Source organism: Macadamia integrifolia, chromosome 3, assembly GCF_013358625.1.
Source record: "Macadamia integrifolia cultivar HAES 741 chromosome 3, SCU_Mint_v3, whole genome shotgun sequence".
NCBI lineage: Eukaryota > Viridiplantae > Streptophyta > Magnoliopsida > Proteales > Proteaceae > Macadamia > Macadamia integrifolia.
The window spans coordinates 424,637-439,755 of NC_056559.1; positions in this window are offsets into that span (position 1 = coordinate 424,637).

The window sequence follows — 15,119 nt, forward strand, 5'->3', positions numbered from 1 at the left end:
GTCACAATTTAATCACATTTAATGTCAAAATAATGATGACAAATTCATAAAAGATATTCAAAATTAGAAGAAAAAATATAGTAATTTTACCTAGGTTCCATAGGCTTTTGAAAAAAATTACAACTAATTCTATCATTGATAGTGTAATTAAATTGCAAGTTATGCCATTTGCCAAATGCACGTAATGTAGTAAAATTATTACAAGTTATGCCACTAGCACATCATACAACTCAGCCTTAACTATTATTTGAAGAATGAAGAAGTTGAAAAAAAAAAAGGTCAGCGATAGAGTTGGCTTCCCTAAGGGAATGCGAGGAGGCTTCTGAGAGCTGATAACATTGATGATGCATTCCGAGAATGAAAAGACCTTTTTTTAGAAGATCACGAGCTGAACAGATAGATTTCCCACCCCAGGATGAGGTGGAAGGACAATCGACTTGAAGGAATATGGTGTTGGGAAGTATTTTCCTTTCATCAATCTGCTCTGGAGGGTAGTTGAAGAATGAAGAAGTTCCTAGCCCTTCTTAGCAAGTAAAGCTTGGTTCATTGCAGTCGATAGCTTAACGTTGAGCTCCCCAAATCTCTTAGGTTGATAAATACTGTTTTAGGAAACTATTGGGACTAAAGATTTGCTTCCATGAGACTAGTAAAACTCTCTCCGTATAGAGTCCAGAACTTCATGAACCGACGCAGGAACCTTGAAGTATGACATAACATAAAGGGGGCATGGCCGATAGAGTTGATTGAATAAGAACCAGTTTACAGGTCGGGCTGAGAAACTGTGATTTCTAGTGTTGGAGTTTCCTCGAAACACGAGATCCAAATACTTGTCCAAAGCCAAAGTAGGAGTAATTTGAAAGAACTCACGAAGCTGTCTCTTGTTAGCTGCATCTACATTAGGATTGAATGGGGCTTTAGTCTTGTTAAGGTTGATAGTTTGGCTAGAGAAGTTGCAATAGGTCTCGAGCATAGTGTTGAGCACTCTAGCCTCCGACCTGGTGGTTTTGCAAACAAGATGAGATCGTAAGCAAAAGGCATATGAGAAATCCTGACGCCTCCTCTATTGATTTGAAATAGAAGCAAACCAAACTGTATGAATCAAATGGGGTCAGTTACTTTCCTCACTTCTCCATAGGTCATTTTAGGTTTGCCCCAAGCTCTTCTAGTTTCTTCAATTTGAATCAAATCACTTCTTCATTTTGTAGCATCCAAAGGCCTTTGTTGAACATGATCATACCACCTCAAATGAATTTCGTGTAGTTTATCATGTATTGGAGTTACTCCCAAATAAACTCCAATATAACCATTCTTTACTTTATCTCTCTTAGTTTTACCACTCATTCATTTCAACAACCTCATCTCTGTGACACTGAATTTATCTACATGATGTTTCTTAACTGCCAACATTCTGCATCATGCATCATAGCTGGTCGTACGGCTGTCCTATAAAATTTTCCTTTAGGTTTTAAATGAATAAATTAATCACGCAACATTCGAGATGCTCCTCGCCACTTGATTCATCATATTTTAATTTTTTGTTAAACATCATCCTCTATATAATTTTACTTATTTATGGTTGAATCCAAATACCTAAAATAATTACTTTTCATATCCTCTCTCTCATCAATTTTCACCATCCTCGGGCAATTAAAGTTACACACCGTAGACTCCATTCTCATTCTACTTATCTTAAACCAAGGATTAAAGTATCGGTATCGGTCGGCCAAAATTAAGATACGTATCGGAGGGTATCGTATCGTATCAGAGATAAGCTAAGATAAGCTAAAGATACGCCCATAAATGGATAGGAAACACTTTTTTATACACTTTTGCATAAAAAAAGAGTTAAAAAAAGTTATATATAACATGTATTATGCATAAACAGTAAATTGAGAGTATCGCACTAAGAATCCAAGGTTTGTAATTGTCCCATAAATGTAAAATCCTTGTTCCCAACCTTGATTTTCACTTTAGTTAGAGAGAAAAATGGTTGGCAGCAATTTTGGAATAAAAACACCTCAAAAAATTGTGTTTTTCTAAAAAATTACCCATTTTGGCCATTTTATGACCGTATCGGTACGTGTCGGTGTGTATCGGTCGATACATACCGATACGCACCGATACGTACCGATACATATCGATACATACCGAAACGTACATTTCACTTCAATTTTGAATTTTTCATAGAGTATCGGTAAGTATCGGTGAGTATCGGTGCGTATTGGTGGTGTATCGGTGCGTATCGTAGGATACATATCGATACATAAGGGTTTTAAATTTTTCATGTATCGTATCGGTATGTATCGTGCCGATGCCTACCGATACGGATACGTATCGGCCGATACGGCACGATACGCACCGATACTTAAAACCATGTCTTAAACCTTTTGATTCCAAGGTTGATCACAAGAATTCCAACTTAGCATTAATCTCTACTTTTATCTCATCCAACAAAATAATGTCATCAGAAAAAAGTATACACCAAGGAACATCATGAATGTCTTTGGTTCATTCATGATAAACATAAACAAATAGGAGCTTAAAGCTGATCCTTGATGTAACCCCAGTTGTAATTGGGTATTCACTACTTTGACTCCTATATTATGCTACTAGCACATTATACACATAAATTAAGTTTAACCAATGTTACCTCAAATGGTGTAGCAATTGCACATGATTATCAAGAGATCTGCAAAATATCAAGAGAAAAATAATCCATAAATGGCTCATAGATGAAGTTACTCAATATTTGAAACAAGTTTCGTACATATATGAAATATGAACAGAGTATATCAGTAAAGAAATGTAATGAGTTATCATGTAGTTTTTCAACTTCAAGAAATATAGAATTATATACACATACATAAACCCAAGGACTGAGTTTTCCTTCAGCCATGAATCTCTTCACCGAGGCCTTCGATCAGTGTTCATAGCATATCACGCAACAGTGAGGGGGTATATTCGACCATTCATAGGGGGAAGAGAAGTATGTCTGGTTCTTCACCGCGTGGTGAAGGAAAACTTCCCCCTTAAACCCAATGCATTGAATGACATGACCCAATCATATGTATTGTTGTCTAAATCATCATCATTTTGTGCTCTAAATGTTTGTTAAGTAATATGGAGTGCCCTTCAAAATGTTTTAAAAAGAATGAAGTGTGGGCAGAAGAATTCTGTTCATTGTGGACACATATGTTGCGGAAGATCAAAATAATTTTGACTGTTGTGATTGTTCTCTCCATAAGATGATCAAATCAACTAAAGAAAATAAAGGGCTGAGGGGGATACCAAAAGAAGCCATTGAAAGGCCAATTCTCTGAAGTCTGAACCAGTTTGTCCAACAAAGTTTCCTTGCGCCCTTTGATCATGTGAAATCCATCCCTCCACTTGAGAATTTGAATCTCTTCATTATTGATATTCCTTTTAATCTATATATGAGGGAGTTGCTTCACATTCTCCATCATGTTGGTTACCACCTCCATTGTTGGAAGTCCAATCGATCTGTCAGGGTCTCTCATCATTCCACTGAGCATGATCATACTCATCATTCCACGCATGAAAGGCAGGTTGCTTTCCACATGCTGACTTCATACTCATCGTCCCACGCATCTTCTAAAACATATTTTTCACGTTGGTCTAATTGCCCAGAATGCTATCAACAAATCATTTAAATTTTTTTGTTATAATGTTGGCATTTAGCTACACGGTATAGATTTAGTACTGCTATTGATCAATATTTAGCAACGGTCAAATAAAACCACAGTTTAATCAGATTGGAAAATCTGAAGAACATAGTATGAACTCCTTGTTTCTTTACGACTGAGCTAGTTTTCATTCTCTAGTTTTATGATTTGATTCTTTTTTACTCTCTTCATTCGTCGGGCCCCTGCTGAATATGTATTACACTTGCCAATAAGTTTTTGAAAATGTCCATATCTGTTTCGCAGTGGGAATATATTACTGCAGCTAATTGTGAAATTCTAATGAGAAAAAAACATGTCCTCTTTTCCCTTTCCCTCTCCTCTCCTTTATTTCTTCCTTCTTCTTCTCCTCCTCGTTTTTTACTTTATTTTCACATCTAAAAGGAGGGTTAAGTCCAATGATGGCGACTCTCACCTCCTTTGCAGACTAATTACCCCCCCCTTCAGTGGTGCATGTGGGTGGGTAGTTGCACTCACAGGGGGTGCTGGAGTTGCAAGGGGCTAGATTGGGTGGTGGTGGTGGGAGTTGCAAGGGAGAGGTGGAGTTGTGTAGGAGAGTCAGCTTGGGTGATGGCGTTCTATTATGGTCGGGGTTGCAAGGGCTGTAACAGGGGTGGCGTGTTAGTGATGGCGTAGGTGGGGTCTGATGTAGTTTGGGGTTGACAACCAGGGAGGGGTTTGGGGTAGGGAAGAGATGGCATGGCAGGTGGTGGTGGTGGGGAAAGGTGGTGAGCGGGGTCGACAAAAGGAGTAGGGGATAACGTTAGGGCATGATGGGTAGGATTGTGGTGGTGGTGGCGGGGTTGCAGCGGGCTGGGATGCAAGATTATGGTAGGGGTGGTGGTTAGGTTGCAGAAGGGATGTGCAAGGGTGGATTGGGTGTGATTGAGGTGAGGTTGGGAAGAGGACAATTAGGTGATGGGGATGGGGTGGTGATGGCAGGCCTTGGCTGCATTGAAAAGAGGCAAGCAAATGATAAACAAATAAGGGAAAATGTTTTTTGTGGGGGAACATAGCGTCCACCAACACCCCCGCAATATATTTGTCTTTTCTGATCATGTATGATATTTCACATGGAGGAGGAGAGAAACACTATGGTGGAGGCTATGCTCCCTCACAGAGAACAAACAAAAATATTTAGACTATGTTTGATAGTCATCTTAAAAAACGTTTCTTACGTTTTTCCGCTTTATGGGGAAAAAAAAATTGAATAAAGCGTTTGTTGTCAACTTGGTGTTTTTTGGTTTTTTGGAATGGAAAAAAAAAGCTAGAAATACAAAATGATGAAACGACAAACTTGTTCCGTTATTTCGGTTTCGTTCCAAATACAAAAAAAATGAACTAGGTAATGATCCTGAAATAGGTTCACCAAACACCATTTTTTTATTATTATTTATTTTATAACGGAATTTTGACACAAGAACTGAAAATTTTGTTTCTGACACGAAACATCGTTTCTAGAACTGAATGACTACCATACACAACCTTATTTTATTTTATTTCTTTTATAGGACAAATAATAGATATTAAAAAGAAAGTGTTTCTTGTGTGGAAGTGTGATTCTAGCATGTACGCGACGGTTAATGGCAATGTATGAGAAAGCATCCACAAAAGAGTCATTTTTCCTATCATGGCATAGGAGTCAATCATTTGTCCCATATGTGTCTGGGCGCAGGGGACACATTCTCCCATAGAAAACAATTTCCCGAAATTAAAATAAGGCAAGGGTTCCCTACATTGCCATCATAGGAAAATCTCCAATGTCCCACCATTAATCAGTGTGAGAGAATTAGTTTAGTTAATAGAGAGAACCTACAAGATCAAGAAAGAGAGAAAAAAGTGTTAATTATGTAAAGGGTCTGTCGGTGTGTGGGGGGATCTTTTTCCCTTAGAGATACTAAGCTACATTATTCCTCACCAAAGTCTACATCACAGAAGAAAAGTTGCGTACTAGAATAATTGTCTCTCATTTTTTTCTTTTCTTCCGATTTAATTCAAGAGGTAATATGACATGAGGGTCCCACATGATTGATAAATATTATACAACTAAGCTTAGTTTTTGGATAGAGATCATTGATCCTTAGTCCTTGCAAAACTTATTATTTAGGGTCGTTTTCTGTCAGGATTTCACATGCATTTTCCTCATTCATGTTGGGTCCATAGCTTACATATTAGATTTGAATGTGTTGTTAACTTATTTGATTGAGAACAGTTAGGTCAACAGTCTCATCACCTTTTATTCCTTAGAGGGATTTATCGACCCCATCAAATTAGGGGGTGTTTAATGTTCCTAATTTATTGCTCCTCCTCCTTAACATTGGAAGCTTCGTACATGTAAGAAATACGGCCGGCTTCATAAATGGAAGCACCAAATAAGCTTGTCAAACCATGTGGCAGAAGCAGCAGTGCTAATACTACTTTATTATTATTTTTTCTATTATTATTATTATTATTATTATTATTATTATTATTTACGAAAGGATCTCTCAACCTATGGTGTATCGGATAATACATAACTAACTTTTATAATCATTATTCCATATGATTGTATAAATTATTTCACTATTTTTATAGGAGAAAGTTTTCCCACACCGACAATGAAGGGTTCACATAAAATCTAAAGTCAGTATTATTACTCTACTCTACTATTTGATTTATTACTCTACTCTACTATTTGAAGGTATAAAATTTCTTCCCCTACCATTTCGAAACTCATATTCCATGACTTTGATGGGCCTTGGTAAAAGAAAAAAAAATACCTCTTTCACCATGGGTGAAAGGAAAACTGCACCATGCATATATTTTCACTTTTTTTGTAATGGAACAATTGAGCCATAATTGTTAAACAGGAGAAAGTTAGGTATGCCATCGGATTTCTTGGAGCTAGCGCTCAACCAATGGGAGGATTGCAACGAGAGGCGCATATAGGACTTTTCCAAGGGGAGGAGAAAGACATAGATTTGGGTGTATGGAAATATACTCAGTCTTTTCCCTTATTAAATTAATCACATTCTTGCTAACAAGGAATCCCTTGAACCTACCCGATTTTACGGTTCAGGCCCAAAGGTAAACCATAAACCCCAATTACATGCAATCACAACTAATCCATATAAAAAAAACAGTCACGAGGAGACTCAAGTTGAAGAACTCTATTAACACACAGTGCCTTCAAACCAGCGGAACTCCACAAACCACTGATCACAACAAAAGAATGCTTTATAGCTAGCAAGACAATTAACCTTCCGATCTAAATTAGTTCCATGATGTTTACATGAACGCAGGAGCCAAGAGTCCCTGCGTACTGATGTGGACGGACTTTTCAAGCTATGGCTCCACTATTGCATCCCAACTACCATATGTCAGGAAATTTTGAGAGTTAGGTGTGTGCCTTTCACATAATAACTACAATATGTCTAATAAGAGTCAGATAGTTTTGGCTATTTTTTGCATAGACAGCAACCCTTCAAGTTCACTTGTAGTCTTGTACAATAATATGTTTCTTGATCAACAAAGCTGATGTGATGGTGTACAGTTACTGGCAAAATGGTTGTGATCCATCATCACTGTGACTCCTATGACTAGGGTCCATCTGGTTAGTAGTGAGATGAAAATAACTATATATATTGATAAAGATCAGGTCTTAATCTATTTTTGGGAGATAATAAATAACTTTGAGAGAGAATGATAGGCACACCGCCGGAGTGCAGTAAGTTAAAGGATGATGTGAATAAAGATATGGGATGGAGTATCATACAAGAATGGCAAGTCGTTTCATAAGGAGGAATAGATAGATAGACATCGAAGGTGCTAGCTTATAATACACTGGTGGTGTGTTTAGTCTTTTCCTTAAATTTTAATAGGAGAAGTATTTTCTATTGGGAAGCGTGGCCCTGTACGTGAGTGGGAGCCAATGGGAGAATGCTAAAAAAGAGTACTAAAAATTCTACGAAGCACCGAATAGGATTACCAATATGATTACGAAAAAAAAGAAAACCCACAAAACCAACATAACAAGGATTTCTTAGGGCACATCCATCAATATTCAAATTAATCCATCACATATCTGGTTTACACCACCTAACCGCCAAAATTCTAGAAGCTGAGGGAGGAGGGAAAATGTCACCTAAACATTTGGACAGAAGAGGATCTTCTACTGATTTAATGGAACATCTAATACTTAGTGATGCATCTATAAGATCCTTCTAAAAAATTTTAAAATCAAGCAAAGTGAAGTTATTTGAAGTTTCATGGTATTTGAGACCTTCCAGTAAATTTTTAGTTAAATCGGCATATCATTTAGCAATTAATTCAAATAATGGTTTGGCATTATCATCAGTTGCATCTTCTTTGTCTAATATTTCATTGTTTTGATAGGGTTTATGGAAATTGGATATTCAACCAAAAATAAAAATGTTTCTATGGAGGTGTTGTGTTTATGTTTTGACTGTAAATAAATTGTTTTTTCTCCGATCTATATCTCCTTAAGCCATCTGTCCTATTTGCAATGAGGAGGAAGAAACTGTGGTCCATGTTCTTTTTAGGTGCTCCTTTGCGGCATCATGCTGGCAGGTGTCGCCTTTCTGTCTGGATCCCTCTACCTTTTAGGGAACCGAGTTTATTGATCTAGTAAGCTTCATTTTGGAAAAGTTTAAGGACTGTCCCGATCAAAGAGACTACCACATCCAGTGGTCTTCTTTGTTCTGGCAAATTTGGAAATCAAGGAACAAGGTAGTGTTTAATTTTAAAAATTCATATTTAACTGCTACCATTTCAGCTTTCCATCATACAGTGGAAGAAGGTAGACTGGGTTCCCACCGCTTATTTATTCTTCACTTGTCCAATAAGAGCCATTTTTCTCCTTATTGCACTTCTAATTTTAGCCTTCCTATTTTTGCACCAGAAGTTGTGTTGCTATTTTCTGATGGAGCTTGGAATTCGAAGTCCAAGAAAGGAGGAAGAGGAGCTATTATTTTTTATAGAGGTAAAAAATTTATTGTGGCAAAAAGCAAGTTTGGTTGGGGATCTTCAGCAACTGTAGTTGAAGCTGAAGGAGTCCGCCCTACTGCTTGTCCAAAGTGTTGGTTTCTTGAAGGTTGCAGTGTTTTCAGACTGCAGAGGTCTAATTGGGGGCCTGAATGGGATGTCCTCTTCACTGGATTGGGCGACATGCTCCATTGTGGATGATATTCTAGCTCTAGCTTTAGATTTTACTTCGGTTGTGTACAATTTCATTCTTAGATCCTCTAATAAGGAAGCGCATTTTCTTGCTGGTGGGGCTGCCAAGTTCTGCGTCTCTAGAACATGGTGGCCTATCCCCCCTTATTTCTTGTAAACTTGTCTTTCCTCGCCAGGTATTATTCCATAGTTGAGTTTGCTTAATGAATTTAGCATTCCACCCCCCCCCCCCCCAAAAAAAAAAAGAAATTATGTGAAGTAAACTTTTTATGGGTAAGTGAACAAATGATTGAATGAAATAAATTAATAAATTAAAGATAGTTCTATATATGTTTGTCTAGAAGTGAAAACTTATTAGGGATCAGGTTCTTTAGATATTCCACCTAAGTTAATTAGGCAGCACATATATTTATATTACATTGCAATTCTGATTTAGTGAACAGGTAGAGCACCAAGATAGGGTTTCAAGAATCTGTGAATCATATTAGGAATCGCCTGATTCAAATTAAAATCGACGATCATTGATTCCCATTCTTTCACGAGTCAATAGGGTCAATTCCTAAATAAAAACACAAGAATTATTGGAACATTCCGTGAATATGTTGATTCAAACCGATTTCAATTTGAATTAAAATTGACACTGAGCACTTCCTTCACCAACTAAGCATTTTAAAACCTTTCTCCAAAGTCTTTCATTCACATGTTTGTTAGCTTTATTCATTTTCTGACGGCTAAACATAGCCTGAATGAGATTATTAAAAATTTTGAGGACCACCAAAGGTATATGGAATTATAGAGTAGTAAGAGGATACAGTGTTGGAGGATAAATAATAGAATTAGTCTGAAATATGATACGTAGTCAATCCAATTCATCCATAGGTGAGCTACCTACCCACCCAATTTATAGATGGGTGGCCTAACCGGAGATCTTTTAGCCAATCTAGGTCGGTAGGGTATGATATCAAATCTGGCCCCAATTAGATGACTTGGCAGATGAACCAGGCATACTAGTTCCTAGTATTAGTTGGTAAATACCAACCCATTTACTAAAACAGGTTAGATTCAGGTTGGCCTTTAGCCGTTATGGGTGGTCCAATAATACGTATTTGTTAAAAAATAAAAATAAAAAAAGGGTTTTCAATTTAATGAGCAATGAGGCAACATCTAAATATCCATTTTCATTTTTTTTTTTTTCTTTTGGGTGCTAGGCTCCACATTGGGCCGTCGGGGCTAGAGAAGGATTCACAAGGAGCCAGAATAAGGGTTCATTGGGTCACACTTATTACTATACTACTATACCACTACTATTGCAAGAAAACTGGAGGTAAGAAGGTATAACTCTTAACCTTTCACTGGGTTAGAAGTTCATCGCTCCCACATCAGGCCATCGGGGGCTAGAGAAGGATTCACAAGGAGCCAGTAAAAGGGTTCATTGGGTCACACTTATTACTATACTACTATATTACTACTACTATTGCAAGAAAACTTGAGGTAAGAAGGTATAACTCTTAACCGTCCACTAGGTTAGAAGTTCATCGCTTCCAAATATCCCATTCAACTAGAATAAAATCCAATTTTGAAATCTACCAAACCAATAGTATAGAGAAAATAAGTGGGATAAGACTCGTGTTGAATGGTAGATGTTTATAATAAAATCTGTCTATGGAAAAGCTATACATGCTCTTCCAGTGCTTTAATGAGTACACAAGTTGTGAAGCGTGCCCTTGAGCCAAAATATCAAACTGGAATGATGAATTTTAAAATGGAAGAATCAAATCAAAGCGACCATAAGATTAGAAGATCTATTTAGTTTGCTTGACTATAATCCTAGGTGTAAGTTTTTATCTTGTATATATTAAGATGATTATAGAATGTAATGATCCCATATGCTCAAGCTTAACTCAATAACTCATCCCATCACCTAGGATTTGTCTCCTTCTCTTACTATCTTTAATTTTGCATAAGAAAAAACAAATTATGACACCCAATAGGCACTTGTATCAATGTTTTAAAAGCACTTTAACAATTGCTTTTAGGACAGTGGTTAAGATAACCTTTGCTCGTTAGTTATTCTTGTTTTCAATGCTTAATAATAATAATAATAATAATAATAATAATAATAATAATAATAATAATATTATCTGATAATGTTTTTTACATTCACATACATGAGAAAGTGGAGTCCAGACATGAACATCTTTTCACAGTCTGGTTCTATTTCCTCATGTATGTGAGTATTCAAAATACCATTGAGTAGGATTATTTTATTCATAATAATAATACTAACCAATATGTAGGTTTGTTGAATAGTTGTGAAATTGTTATGAATCAAATGAGTGATTCCATTAGAAGGCATAACATTATTTGACATGACCATATGTCCTTATCCCCTCCACCCCCACTAAAAAAAAAAAAATCAATATAGGTGTACTAAATGCATTTATAACCACTGCCCTTACATTCCAACAGATTTTCCTTGCATTAGTTATGGGAATCATTAGATCAAGATTGCCGTTGTTCATTAGATACTATAGGATTCTAACAGAATTGATTTTCTAGAAAATAAGAGAGAAACAATAGGTCACTAAATTTAAAAAATAGGGAAGTGGAATTAGCTAAGGTGTGAAACTGCCTAATGTAGTTGGTGAACTGTAGTGCACAAAAAGCATATATTCACCAAGAGGTCTCAAGTTCGACATTCAGGCTGTTAACTACTCCCCGCCCTATCTATCAAAAAAAAAAAAAAAAAGAGACACCCATTTCCCAGCTCCACTTCCCCATGTGTGTCAACATAGGGAACAATGTCAGATATCATTTTTTAGCCTTATTTTGTAACTTTCTCTACAATGATGGCTCGTTTCTTATTGAGATCTTCTAATCAAACGCTGAATCATATGTGTATACGAATTCATCTCGTTGTCTTTATAGTTTGAATGTGGCAAGGGGTGACTCATATATATATATAAGTTAAAAGAACCTTATCTGTCTGGCATAAGAAACATAGACACATGGGTCAATGAGAGTACAAGTGAGGATTCTTTTTTCATACAAAAACTTTGAAGTTTAACGTGAGGGATGAAAAATTAAGAGGCAAGTAAGAGGGACTAAAGGGAAAAAGGGGATTTTTAGGTGGTTCGGCCGCTTGGCTGTGTAGACCACCAAGAAGTCATTGTTCATGGATTTTCACTTACTCACGATTGTCTTCCCAGTGACAATCAAACAAATTGCATTCAATGTTGCAATTAAACGTCTCACAATTACTTTCAAGGTTGCTATCAATCCTCTCACATTATGAAGAACTCTATCTCTCAAAACCTAACTCTCAATAAAGGGTTAAGAGTTTTACAACTCAAATTACAAGCAATGACTGCCAATTGAAAGAAAAAGAACCCATGTGTCAAACAGAGAAGGCAAGAGGTGACCTACAACCTAACTCTTAGTCTTATTAGGCTGATTAAGAGAAGGGCAGAGCTCCAATTTATAAGCCAATTTATCACAATCTAGAAAGGGATAAGGCTTCGTAAAAGGCAGTGTGGGATCCAATGAAAGTACTAATAGAAACATTAATTGTGGTGAGAGTTATTTCTATCTTTCATGAAGTATGGATAATCATTTGGTACCTCATTATATCTGGATTCAGAGACAACATTGCCTTTAGGCATCTTTTACCATATTGCCATTTTTAACTATTTAAACTGTGTCGATTGACTACTTGACATATCAGATCGACCACCTGACTAACCCTTAGAGTTCAATGGCTCCTTTGGAAGGTCGACCATTTCTTTAGCTCTTCGACCTCCTCGCAGGTTTCTACAAAGTGGGTTCTTGGTCAATTATCCGATTGACAGCTTTTGAGACCCGGTCCATCCTTTTTTTTTTTTTTTTTTTTTGGAGAACACATTCAAGACTTTTATTGGGGTAGTTACTTAGAAGGGGGGTGAGTAGATGCTACATATTGAGTCTTTGTACAATTGAATTATGAGAATAAAGAGTATTTGTAAATACATGTTGGTGATAAGAATGCCAAACGGTTTGCAATTGGTCAATTGAAAGCCACAGTTTTCATTTAAAATTATTTGTCATTTTATGGTACAATGCCTCTATAAATTCTACAACCACATAGTGAATGAATCCTTGACAGTGATTGCTAGGTGTCAATCGTATATCCAGCTCCATAGTACTAGGTAGTATTGTATTTACTTGGCATTAAGCTCCAAACAATATAACTATCTTTGATATATAATTTTTTTCTTTTATTTTTTTTATTTTTTTATGATGAAGAAAATCTGTTATTATACTCAATTTACATTTGGAAGAAAGTATTCTTCACAGGCCATGGATCGGAGATGGATTTGGATCCTCGTTAAAGAAATACCAGTGTGGAGAGAGAGAGAGAACTTTCATTGGTACCTCTCCAACACCTCATGTGGGAGAGGATCCTAACAGTTTTTTTTTTGTCCTAATCTATGGTTTTCTATCTCATGAAAGCTTGAAATAATGGAAATTTTGTTATACATGCAAGTCATTCTTTGATTAGCCATATCTCAAGTTTTGTGGCCCTTCCATATGAGATGAAAATATTTCTTTAACTTTCACCTTTTAATTGATTTTGAAAACAAAAATGATTTTCTATATTTCTTTACACTGCAACTTGAAACATGATCATAAAACTTCATATGGGTCCACAAGAGGACTAAAAGCAAAGGGCATGGAGAGAGACAAACTAGGGGCATATATGACTTTAGAAATCATCTCTAAGATAAAACATAAGAAAAATTAAGATAATAGGCCAAATTATTAAAATTTTTGTTTTAATGCTTCAAATTCAACAAATATTGTGAATACCCAAAGAAAAATATATTAAAAAAAAGAAAAGAAAAAGGAATTTCATTACCCCCTAGTGCAATCTAATTTTTGTAGTTATACATGAAATTTCTAGTTTCGTTAACGTACTTGTAACCCTCTCAGTGAATCCCTCATCAATTTAAACATACTGATGTGAATTTTCAGAAAAAAAATTTATATTTTTAATACATTTTATAACACAAACACCTTAATTTAACAATAATCCCCTATGCTAATTGCTATGTCGTGGTCAAATCATCGTCCGCTTTGGCATACCCTAATTTAGCAATAATCCCCTATGCTAATTCCTAAGTTTTGGTCAAATCATCGTCCACTTTGCCATAATCTCCTATGAAATGAGGATTATTTTTGTCCACTTTGCTAAAGAAAAAGTCATTTAGAGGGTAAATTGTACTTAATGATGTTTTAATAGTTAGTAAAAACTGCTCTTTAACTTGTTATCTCAATGGAAGAGTATATGTCTTTTTTAAGTTAGAGAGTTTAAGGTACTGTCATTAGTGAAAAATCAGGTTAGTTGAATTTAGTTACAAAAAGATGGAGACATGCCTAATCATTTGAAAGCTAAGGAATATTCTTGGTGTTACAATACCTTTTACAATGCATGATATGCCAATAAGGTTTGATGTTAATTATGCCTTCAAGGACGTAAATCATTACAATTTGGCGCCATTTGTTTTAATTTAAATTGAGTGAAAGTTTAAAAAATGAAAAAAAAAAAAGCATAATATTTAGTATAAGTGATTTAAAGTTTATGAAGGATCTACTATTCCCCCCTCCCCAATACTATAAAATACGTGGGGGAAGTAGAATATTCTCGGTCTTTATTTTACTGCGAGGATTTGACTCAAAACAGTTGTAGCCTTCTTATTAAATAACATTTTTGGGAAAAAGATTGTAAACCTTTGTACAATTTTTTTATAGCCTTCTCACATAATAAACAGTATTAAGGCTACATTTCTCTCTCTCTTCCTCTCTCTCTCTCTCATGCGCATGCACACACACACACATATTCTGACTGTGTGAATTCCATATGGATGATACTATGTTCCAACCCCTCATTGGTGTAGTGTGAGAATTCCTTCATACACCATATTTGTAGGAAGCCCTTTCTGAAGAATTTTATATAACTTCAAGAAAAAATTGAGATAAAAAAAATGAAAGGCTTTACTACAAAATGATAATGAAAAAGAAGGAAGTGGAAAAAAAGAAGAAGAAAGTTACCACATGATGGGACAAGCAATGTCATTCTAGCATGTGATAATATGGTGATAGAGGTTTGTGTTTCATATTCTCTTTGAAAGTAAAGTTAAATGCCCCATCCCTTCCCCATCTCATGTTGCATATTACCTTCTTCCTAAGAAAAAAGAAAGCATCTTA